We start from the raw sequence: 11,915 nt of genomic DNA on the forward strand, positions 1-11,915 counted from the left end.
GCACAGACACATTATCCCTCTCGTCAAGTGATTTAGACCTGAGATCTAAAAAGGCCAACACAACCTCAGGAGATGAGGCCATCGACACCTTAGCAGCAAAAGAGGTATGATGATAACTGATATTGGATGTTGATAATCCAATTTCTGTGTCTGCTCTTCATGGAGATTCCGACAGCATAAACCAACCCTAAATAGTTGAACTTTTCTCTTGTCTTAATAGATGCTTCTAGAGGACCTGACGAGCAGACCTGGTGGGCAGGACGTATTAGAAGAGCACCAGACAACCATCACATTGGACCACAGAACCAGGAGAGAGATGATGATTGCCACATGAAAGAGATGCGTGGGTAAGCGTCTCGTTAGCCAATCTGACCACCAACAATGGATCAAAACAATCAAACTATACATTAATGTCAATAGGCATCATTATGAGACTGTAGACAGATACAGTACCTTCACTTTGGTTAAACATAGTTGGCGTGCGTATGCTTTCCTGTTTTTGAGCGGGAAGCTTCCCACTCGACAGAGAGAACGTTATGCTCTTGGAATTGTGACCCTCTTTCCTTCGTTGAGAGATCATTTCCCCCTAAAGACTATGGAAATACTGGCAGATCATGCTTGCTTTAATATTTTGACATTTGTTCTGGGGACTGAAAGGGGAATCAAACAGTCATAGAATGAAGTCTAAAAATAATTACCATTTGACCACCATGTTGGTCACCTTTTCCCATATCTAAATCAAATTATATTTGCACATTGCAAATATAACAGTAGTGAGGCTATATACAGGGGGTACCGTTGCAGAGTCAATATGCTGGGGCACCGGTTAGTCGAGGTAATTGAGGTAGTATGTACATGTAGGTCTAGTTATTAAAGTGACTATGCATAAATAATAACAGAGTAGCAGCAGCGTAAAAGACGGGGGGGGGGGGGATCTGACCCATGCCAAATATTTTCAGTCTCCTTAGGGGGAATAGGTTTTGTTGTGCCCTCTTCATGACTGTCTTGGTGTGCTTGGACCATGTTAGTTTGTTGGTGATGTGGACACCAAGGAACTTGAAGCTCTCAACCTGCTCCACTACAGCCCCGTCGATGAGAATGGGGGCGTGGCTCGGTCCTCCTTTTCCTGTAGTCCACAATCATCTCCTTTCTCTTGATCATGTTGAGGGAGAGCTTGTTGTCTTGGCTCCGCGCGGCCAGGACTCTGACCTCCTCCCGTTAGGCTGTCTCGTTGTGATCATGACACTGTTGTGTCATCTGCAAACTTAATGATGGGTTTGGAGTCGTGCCTGGCCATGCGGTCATGAGTGAACAGGGAATACAGGACGGGACTGAGCACGCACCCCTGAGGGGCCCCCGTGTTGAGGACCATCGTGGCGGATGTGTTGTTACCTACCCTCACCACCTGGGGGCGGCCCGGAACACTTTTATGATCCTGACACGGGCAAAGGATATCGGAATTATTGCCTGAAGACGGTATCAAGGAAGACCTCATGTCAACCCTTCAAGAGAGTATTTCACCCCAGTGGACTTTGTTGTAGGTGAATCAGGACCTGTTGCTGATGTTCGACGATGAAACATCCTCTAAGCTCCTTGAAAAGTGGGACACTGTATTGATGCCTAAAGTCGTGAAACTGGCAAAATCCCTGACCACGACCACCGATATGCATTGCCTCCTGAAGTCTGCAGAAAAACTGCCAGAGAATGACAGCGAAAGTTGATTATCTCGTGGGTAGTGCAATGTTTCAAACTCAGCAATATTGTTTCATGTGATTTGGGGTGTTTACCTTTTCTTGCCCTCAGACTGGGACAATGATATGTTCTCCCTGCTGCTGCTGCTGCTTCATCTCATCCCACAACCAGCAGGAGGGAAGAGGATCAAGATCAGTGCCAGTAATGCTGTGGGCAGACTAGTGCACTTTCATAAGGTAAGTGACTTAAAAAAGATCCTTTGTGTGTTGCAGTCATGCTGCAGCATTGAAGACCATCTTGCTAGGAGCCATGGTCGACAGCCATACCTCCTTGCCGTCGGAAGAAGACAGAGCGAGATTGACAACTACTACATCGTGGTGGACAAGAAGCTTGTTCCCTGCTAGGTAACTAGAGATCTGTGTGCGTTTGATGAACTGTTCAAAGCCCACTTTTTTCTTTAACCTGAGGTATGATGATGCTCTTGTCAACTTCTACACATTTGTGCAGACAACCTTCTACAACATTGATGTAGGCAAAACAAGAGACGCCCCTAGCGTGATAGAGTTGAGGACAAAACTTCTTAACTAGATACATGTATGTTACTGTGCACAGAAACAGCCAGTCATTGATATCTCATTTGAGAATAGAGCCTAGCTTCTATCCCTCCACCAAGAATAGATTAGTCTGTGCTCAAGATGGTTGTAGATGGCAGTTTTCATCATACTCAGGTTTCAGAAAACATTTGAATATTATTCATAAGGATGTTGGTCAAGTAGTTGATGCATTAGGTTTAGAAGGGCCCGGTCATGTTGCTGATTCTCCAGTCCAGTCAGAACCTCCACAAATGGGTGGTGACGTTGGTGTCCCACTTGATAACCCTCAAAGTGATTGTTTTGAGAAGAGTCTTGCTTAAATATGTGTACCTCCATAATTGCTAAGTTGCAAGCTAGTGGTGTTGCGAATAGTGTTGTGTCAACAGTAGTGTGTGATTTAGAAGAGCTTACTACGGGCTACACTCCTAAACAAGATGTTCTGCCAGTTATGCCTATGGAGAAACCCTCTTCATCTGCTGTAAAGGATAGTTTTGAGAACTTTGAAAACCCATTTGCCAGTTTTAACACAGAAACCAAGAAAACAAAGTACTTCAACCAAAAATGGGATGTTGTGGAGCCAGTAGAAGTAGTGTTGGGAGTGAGATATGATAGCCAGCGAAATAAACAAACAGGCATGTATGATCAAGTCCCAGTGAAAGACACTTTTGTATATATTCCTATACTGGAAACATTGATGTTCACGTGTCGCAATTCTGAAAACTGTAGGGTTTTGGAAAATGCACCCAGGGATACATCTGTGGGAGACACTTATGAAGACTTTTGTGATGGAAGTTACTTTAAGACTCGTCCCTTGTTCTCAAATCATAGAAATACTTTACGGATCCAATTATTGTACTATGATGACTTTGAAACTGCCAACCCGCTTGAATCCAAGCGAGGTGTTCACAAGATATGCACCATTTATTTTGTCCTCAGGAATCTGCCACCCAAGTTTAACTCTCTGCTGTGATGAATATTCATTTAGTGTCATTATTTCATTATCAGGATCTAAAGAAATATGACTTTGATGCCATTCTAGAGCCCTTGGTTAATATGGCTTTGATGCCATTCTAGAGCCCTTGGTTAATGAGGCTTTGATGCCATTCTAGAGCCCTTGGTTAATGAGGCTTTGATGCCATTCTAGAGCCCTTGGTTAATATGGCTTTGATGCCATTCTAGAGCCCTTGGTTAATGAGGCTTTGATGCCATTCTAGAGCCCTTGGTTTATGATGTAAAAAAAACTGGAGAGTGATGGTGTGAATTTGACCTTTTCCACTGATAGAATTTATGGCACTATCTGCCAAATAACTGGAGACAATTTGGGGATGCATGCAGTCCTTGGTTTCTCAGAGTCCATCGGTGGTCATTACTTTTGCCGGTTCTGTTTGATAGAAAAGTCTAATGCTCAGACGGTCTACAGTGAAGATGACCCTAAGATTGTCTTGCGTGGTAAAGATCAATTTGAAATGCATTTGAATCAGTTGCAATCAGTCCCACATCTCCCATCTGTATAAGACAAATTCTAAACTAAATAGTTTGCAGCACTTCCATGTTTGTAGTCATTTTTCTGTGGACATAATGCACGACATTCTTGAAGGGGTGGCTAAGGTTGAGTTAAAATTGTTGTTTGAATCTGTCTCCGAATTGTTTTTTCCTGAAACGTGCGCTTCTCTTTAGAATCTACTCGTTTGACTTGGGGCGCAAAAAGCGTCCAACTAAAGTCATCCTAAAGAAGGATGGAATGAGATTAATACTTCATTCCCTTCAAGCTCTGTGTCTTGTGAGAAACATTCCCTTGATTTTGGGTGATGTTGTTCTACCAGGAAATGAGAACTGGAATTTGCTGCTCATCTTACTGCAAATAATCAACATAGTCCCTCCATTTTCTTAGCCAGAGCATGACTGTGTATATGATAAACTTTCAAACAGTTGTACCCACATAAAAATGTAATACCCAAACATCACTTTATGATATATTACCCAGCATGCATAAAACAAATCAGTCCTTTATTACATATGTTGAGCATGCAAACAGGAAGTACCTGTACTATGGTCTATTCAACGCTGGTTTGACCAATCGGAAACCATGCTTCAAGATTGTTTTGATCACGCGGACTAGGTAGCCTCTGAGAAGAAAATCAACGAATACACGGATACAGTGACTGAGTTCATCAGGAAGTGTATGGGGGATGTTGTACCCACTGTGACTATTAAAACCTACCCAAACCAGAAACTGTGGATAGACGGCAGCGCGAACCACCGCATTTAACCACGGCTATGTGACTGGGAATAATGACCAAATACAAACAGTGTAGTTATTCCCTCTGTAAGTCAATCAAACAGGCACAACGTAAGTGGAGTCACAGTTCAACGACTCAGACACGAGAGAGACGTATATGGCATAGTCTACAGACAATCATGGACTACTATTTTCAAGTCTCTCCAGAGATGTTCGATTGGGTTCTGGCTCGGCCACTCAAGGACATTCAGAGACTTGTCCCAAAGCCACTCCTGCGTTGTCTTGGCTGTGTGCTTAGGGTAATTGTCCTGTTGGAAGGTGAACCTTCAACCTAGTCCTGAGGTCGTGAATGCTCTGAAGCAGGTTTTCATCAACGATCTCTCTGTACTTTGCTTTGTTCATCTTTCCCTCGAACCTGACTAGTCTCCCAGCCCCTGCCAGTGTGTCTCCTCGGGCCGGTGTACATGGCTCCAGCCTTACGCATGGTGTCCCCGGGTTCAGCCCAGTGCTGGCTATTCCACCTCGCCGCACTGGCCTTGGCTACGGAGAGAGCATTCAACCAGGTAAGGTTGGGCAGGCTCGGTGCTCAAGAGCTCCAGTGCACTTCACGGTCCGGTCTATCCGGTGCCACCTCCACGCACCAGTCCTCCGGTAGCAGCCCCCCGCACCAGGCTGTCTCTCCGTCTTCTCCCTACAGGTGCTCCCGCCTGTCCAGCGCTGCCAGAGCCTTCCTCCTGCCCAGCGCTGCCAGCGTCTCCTGTCTGTCCTGAGCTGCCAGAGTCTCCCGTCTGTCCTGAGCTGCCAGAGTCTTCCATCTGTCCTGAGCTGCCAGAGTCCCCCGCCTGTCCAGCGCTGCCAGAGCCTTCCTCCTGCCCAGCGCTGCCGGAGTCTCCCGTCTGTCCTGAGCTGCCAGAGTCTCCCGTCTGTCCTGAGCTGCCGGAGTCTCCCGTCTGTCCGGCGCTGCCGGAGTCTCCCATCTGTCCTGAGCTGCCAGAGTCTCCCGTCTGTCTGGCGCTGCCGGAGTCTCCCATCTGTCCGGCGCTGCCGGAGTCTCCCGTCTGTCCTGAGCTGCCAGAGTCTCCCGTCTGTCCTGAGCTGCCAGAGTCTCCCGTCTGTCCTGAGCTGCCAGAGTCTCCCGTCTGTCCGGCGCTGCCGGAGTCTCCCGTCCATTCGGGGCCCATTGCTAGGGTCCCCGGTCTGAGGTGGGCGGCGAGGGTCGCTGCTCTGAGGAGACCACGGAGGCGGGCTAAGAGGCAGACAAGGACTATGGTGAAGTGGCGCCAGAGCCGCCACCGCGGACAGACACCCACCCAGACCCTCCCCTATAGGTTCAGGTTTTGCGGCCGGAGTCCGCACCTTTGGGAGGGGGTACTGTCACGTTCTGACCTTAGTTCTGTTATTATATCTTTGTTTTAGTATGGTCAGGGCGTGAGTTGGGTGGGCAGTCTGTTTGTTTTTGTATGTTGGTTTTTGAGTTTGGCCTGGTATGGTTCTCAATCAGAGGCAGCTGTCAATTGTTGTCCCTGATTGAGAATCATACTTAGGTAGCCTGGGTTTCACTTTTGGGTTGTGGGTGTTTGCTTTCCGTGTGAGTGTTTGGTCCACACGGTACTGTTTTCGGTTTTGTATATTCACGTCATCGTTTGTTGTTTTGTTCGAGTGTTCTATTGTCTTTATTAAAAAACATTATGGACACTTACCACGCTGCGTTTTGGTCCTCCGATCTTTCATACTACTCCTCTTCGTTAGAAGATTTCATAAAGTTATGCAACACCCAATGCTACTGTGTGAAAAAGTATTTGCCCCCTAACACTCAGTAACTGGTTGTGCCACCTTTAGCTGCAATGACTGCAAACAAACGTTTCCTGTAGCTGTTGACCAGTCTCTCACGTTACTGAGGAGATATTTTGGCCCACTCTTCCATGTAGAACTGATTTAACTCAACCACCTTTGTGGGTTTTCAAGCATGAACTGCTTGTTTCAAGTCCTGCTACAACATCTCAATTGTATGTTGACTTGATTATGTGTTTTGGATCATTGTCTTGCTGCATGACCCATCTGCACTTTAGCTTCAGCTCACAGACAGATGGCCTGACATCCTCCTGTAGAATTCTCTGATACAGAGCAGAATTCATGGTTCCAAAACGTTGAGTCAAGTTTGCCAAAAAGCAGCTGGAATCACGTGGATGATAATCAAGACTCTTGGAAGAATGTTCTATGTACAGCTGAGTATCACTTTTTGGATGACATGGGTCCCATTATGTCAGGCAAAAACCAACCACTGCATTCCACAGTAAGAACCTCATACCAACGGTCAAGGATGGTGGTGGTAGTGTGATGGTTTGGGGATGCTTTGCAGTCTCAGGACCTGGACGACTTGTTTTAATAGAAGGAACCATTCATTTTTGTGCAAAGTTTTTATTGACACATTACCTGTTAGCAAAGGTTTCAGCTAGAGATAACGTGCAGGAGCTTGCAGGGATTTGTAGTCTTGCATGATGTCGAGTTTGATGCTAATTATCCTTTTCGAATCTGAGTGTAAATAGAGCCATATATATTGATAAAAGTCACCTCGTTATCAAAACATCATGTCAAGGTAAGCCTACACGAAACACAGCCCTTATCTGAAGTGTTTATCAAATACCCTATGGGAAAAATAAACGCTAGGCTTTATGAGTGTTATGACACCTCCACTGTGGGGCTCTATATCTTCTTTGAGAAGCGATGTGGTGGGGGACCTATGGAGACAGAGAGCGGGGTGGGCTGTTTGTACAATATATACCATTTAGCAGACACTTTCATCTGAAACAACGTAGTCGTGCATGTATACATTTTACGTATAGGATGGCCTCAGTGGGAAATAAACCCCATGACCCTTCGCATTGCAAGCGCCTTGAGTGAGGGGAGGACAGCTGATTGTCAATCTGTTATCTGTTTGACAGAGTGAGGGGAGGACAGCTGATTGTCAATCTGTTATCTGTTTGACAGAGTGAGGGGAGGACAGCTGATTGTCAATCTGTTATCTGTTTGACAGAGTGAGGGGAGGACAGCTGATTGTCTGTTATCTGTTTGACAGAGTGAGGGGAGGACAGCTGATTATCTGTTATCTGTTTGACAGAGTGAGGGGAGGACAGCTGATTGTCTGTTATCTGTTTGACAGAGTGAGGGGAGGACAGCTGATTGTCTGTTATCTGTTTGACAGAGTGAGGGGAGGACAGCTGATTATCTGTTATCTGTTTGACAGAGTGAGGGGAGGACAGCTGATTGTCTGTTATCTGTTTGACAGAGTGAGGGGAGGACAGCTGATTGTCTGTTATCTGTTTGACAGAGTGAGGGGAGGACAGCTGATTATCTGTCTGTTATCTGTTTGACAGAGTGAGGGGAGGACAGCTGATTGTCTGTTATCTGTTTGACAGAGTGAGGGGAGGACAGCTGATTGTCTGTGATCTGTTTGACAGAGTCTGATTGTCTTATCTGTTTGACAGAGTGAGGGGAGGACAGCTGATTGTCTGTGATCTGTTTGACAGAGTGAGGGGAGGACAGCTGATTGTCTGTTATCTGTTTGACAGAGTGAGGGGAGGACAGCTGATTGTCAATCTGTTATCTGTTTGACAGAGTGAGGGGAGGACAGCTGATTGTCTGTTATCTGTTTGACAGAGTGAGGGGAGGACAGCTGATTGTCTGTTATCTGTTTGACAGAGTGAGGGGAGGACAGCTGATTGTCTGTTATCTGTTTGACAGAGTGAGGGGAGGACAGCTGATTGTCTGTGATCTGTTTGACAGAGTGAGGGAGGACAGCTGATTGTCAATCTGTTTGACAGAGTGAGGGGAGGACAGCTGATTGTCTGTTATCTGTTTGACAGAGTGAGGAGGACAGCTGATTGTCAATCTGTTTGACAGAGTGAGGGGAGGACAGCTGATTGTCTGTTATCTGTTTGACAGAGTGAGGGGAGGACAGCTGATTGTCTGTGATCTGTTTGACAGAGTGAGGGGAGGACAGCTGATTGTCTGTTATCTGTTTGACAGAGTGAGGGGAGGACAGCTGATTGTCTGTGTGAATGATTATTTCAGTCACTGCTGATGGCCCACACTCACAGGTCTTATCAGCCATTCGCACATTCAGATGTGTTTTTCTCTGACAGGTTTTTCGTATTGGCAATGAAGTGCTCAGCTCAATGCAGATTTAGATTAGGAACAGAAAGGTCAAGTAGGCTTCAATCTGAGCAAAGTCGTTCACTACAGAAGTTAAGCAGCCTCTGGTCTGCTTTCGCTGAAGGAGCCAGTATAAACAGGATACAACCCCACCTACTCGGCTCCACAGGAACCCAATGCAGAAGATCAATGAAGGACTGAGCGTCATCAGGTAGTGATGAACCCTTTATGGCTCAATTTAATTCAAATGAATAACTAACAGATATGTGTGTTGTGTCACAAAAAAATGGAAGATTCCTATAATGTTTTACCAGAGTTTATCAGTCAGACTACATCTCTTAGGAACGTGTAAGAAATCAAGACATCCTTCTTCTCACCTCTCAAAACAAGATCATTATAATGAGTGGGGGGAGCAAGACAAAAAAAGTGAGAGAGAGTGAGGGGAAGAAAGAGGAGAGAGTGAGGGGAAGAAAGAGGAGAGAGTGACATGTAGAGACAGAGAGATAAAGAGAGAGAGATGTAGAGAGAGAGATTATCTACCTCACATGCTTTGGCAATGTTAACATGTTTCCCATGCCAATAAAGCCCCTTGAATTGAATTGAATTGAGAGAGAGAAAGAGAGAGATGTAGAGACGGAGGTAGAGAACGAGAGAGATAAAAAGAGAGATGTAGAGGTAGAGAGACAGAGGTAGAGAAATAGAGAGAGATAAAGAGAGATGTAGAGACAGATGTAGAGGTAGAGAGAGAGGGGGGAGAGAGAGTGATAAAGTGATTTAGAGACATTAGGGAGAGACTATGAGTTTGATTGAGTGTGACATACTTAATAACTCATCTCAGTGAGTTAAATAATCTCTCCGGTAAATGGAGGGACACTGTCACCCACAGCCTCTAGGAGTCACTGTCACACTGTGGGCCTGAGCATGGGTGTCACTTTGGGCCTGAGCATGGGTGTCACTGTGGGCCTGAGCATGGGTGTCACTGTGCATGGGTGGTGGTGGTGTGTGTGTTGTGTTTTGAGCCTGAAATAGTCCACACTCCTTTGGGAGTGAGGCAGCATAATGTTACAACACAGGTACATCTCTTCTTTTAGACCCACAGGAGAGAGGAGAGAAAGAGTGAGGGAGGAGAGAGAAGGAGAGAAAGAGAGAGGGAGGAGAGAGAAGGAGAGAAAGAGAGAGGGAGGAGAGAGAAGGAGAGAAAAGAGAGAGGAGGAGAGAGAAGGAGAAAAAGAGAGAGGGAGGAGAGAGAAGGAGAGAAAGAGAGAGGGAGGAGAGAAAGAGAGAGAAGGAGAGAGAATGAGAGAAAGAGAGATGGAGGGGAGAGAAGGAGAGAAAGAGAGAGGGAGGGGAGAGAAGGAGAGAAAGAGAGAGAGGGAGGAGAGAGGAGAGAAAGAGAGGGGAAGGAGAGAGAGGGAGTGAAATAGAGAGGGAGGAGAGGGGGAGTGAAAGAGAGAGGGAGGAGAGAGGGAGTGAAAGAGAGAGGGAAGGGAGGGAAGGAGAGAGAGAGAGGGAGGAGAGAGGAGAGAAAGAGAGAGGGAGGAGAGAAAAGGAGAGAAAGAGAGAGAGAGGGAGGGTTGAGAAAGAGAGACAGAGAGAGGGAGGGGTAAGAGAGGAAGAGAGCTGGAGTGGAGAGAAAGAGAGACAGAGAGGAGGAGATAAAGAGAGAAAGAGAGAGGGAGGGGAGAGAAGGAGAGAAAGAGAGAGAGGGGGAGGGGTGAGAAGGAGAGACAGAGAGAGGGAGGGGTGAGAGAGGAAGAGAGAGGGAGTGGAGAGAAAGAGAGAAGGAGGAGAGAGAGGGAGGGAGGGTAGAGAGAGAGAGGGAGGGGTGAGAGAGGAAGAGAGAGGGAGTGGAGAGAGGGAGGGAGGGTAGAGAAAGAGAGACAGAGAGAGGCAGGGGTGAGAGAGGAAGAGAGAGGGAGTGGAGAGAGGGAGGGAGGGTAGAGAAAGAGAGACAGAGAGAGGGAGGGTTGAGAGAGAAAGAGAGAAGGAGGAGAGAGAGGGAGGGAGGGTAGAGAAAGAGAGACAGAGAGGAGGAGATAAAGAGAGAAAGAGAGAGGGAAGGGAGAGAAGGAGAGAAAGAGAGAGAGAGGGAGGGGTGAGAAAGAGACAGAGAGAGGGAGGGGTGAGATAGAGAGAGGGAGGAGAGAGAAGGAGAGACAGAGAGAGGGAGGGGTGAGAGAGGAAGAGAGAGTGGAGAGAGGGAGGGAGGGTAGAGAAAGAGAGACAGAGAGAGGGAGGGGTGAGAGAGGAAGAGAGAGGGAGGGAGGTTAGAGAAAGAGAGACAGAGAGAGGGAGGGGTGAGAGAGGAAGAGAGAGAGAGGGAGTGGAGAGAGGGAGGGAGGGTAGAGAAAGAGAGACAGAGAGAGGGAGGGAGGGGTGAGAGAGAAAGAGAGACACAGAGTAAGGGGAAAGAGAGTGCCATTGTATTCTCTCTTGAACTTTTATTCTAAGCACAGGAGTTGTTCCAAAAGCCAGTTCTCCTGTCATCTAAACACAGGCAGTACTAACCAGCTGATGAGGTAGTGGAGCATCTGTCCTATGGGGATTGAGCAGGAAGCTGTATGCACCAATCAGCAGTGCTGTGATGAAACAGTAGTTTGACCCATAAGAGAGGCTGACACAGCAGTGGATTACGGATGATGCATTAGCTATGTATTACTGTCTAATTGAGGGAGTTGACTTACCAGTGGGATGCAGTAAAAGCTCTACTGTCATTGTTCTGTGAGTGGTCTGCTGTTGGTCTGCTGTTGCCATGGCTCCCTGAACAATCCCACTGCTAGACTACATTTCATTTCAAAACAATGTTCTCTGTCCTCAGTGCATCTGGGACAGCTGGGTGAGCAATAGATTCACTGTGGTTCTGACAGAATTTGAAAGGGAGTGATGAGTGGGGGTGGGGGGCGAGAGGGGTTCATGTTTTGGATATAAATACAGCCAGAGTCTAGAAGTGCCATGCTGACTCATATCAAACTGGGTCAGTGGGGCTTTTAACAATGACATTTTGCCACAGAGAGCTTCACAGTGAGATCAGACTGCTAACTACAGTATACTTCTGGGAACACCATAAGTATAATGGCCTTCTAAAAACGTTGCCACAACTAAGATGTAGCTAGCGAAGCATGATGAGGGGGATGTGGCACATGCTGCAGGATCCTCATCAACCACATTGCTGCTGCCTTTTAATGGCAATCTTTACAATTGTTTGATCCTGATCAAAACTTTCCACCATTAACATCAGA

General features: G+C 46.6%; 1 pseudogene; it reads left to right on the forward strand.

Annotated features, from left to right (window-relative positions):
* Window positions 1-220: 220 nt before the first annotated feature.
* LOC112266196 lies at window positions 221-2,280 on the forward strand (annotated as a pseudogene).
* Window positions 2,281-11,915: the final 9,635 nt, after the last annotated feature.

This window comes from Oncorhynchus tshawytscha, linkage group LG13, assembly GCF_018296145.1.
Source record: "Oncorhynchus tshawytscha isolate Ot180627B linkage group LG13, Otsh_v2.0, whole genome shotgun sequence".
In the NCBI taxonomy this organism is placed as follows: Eukaryota; Metazoa; Chordata; class Actinopteri; order Salmoniformes; family Salmonidae; genus Oncorhynchus; species Oncorhynchus tshawytscha.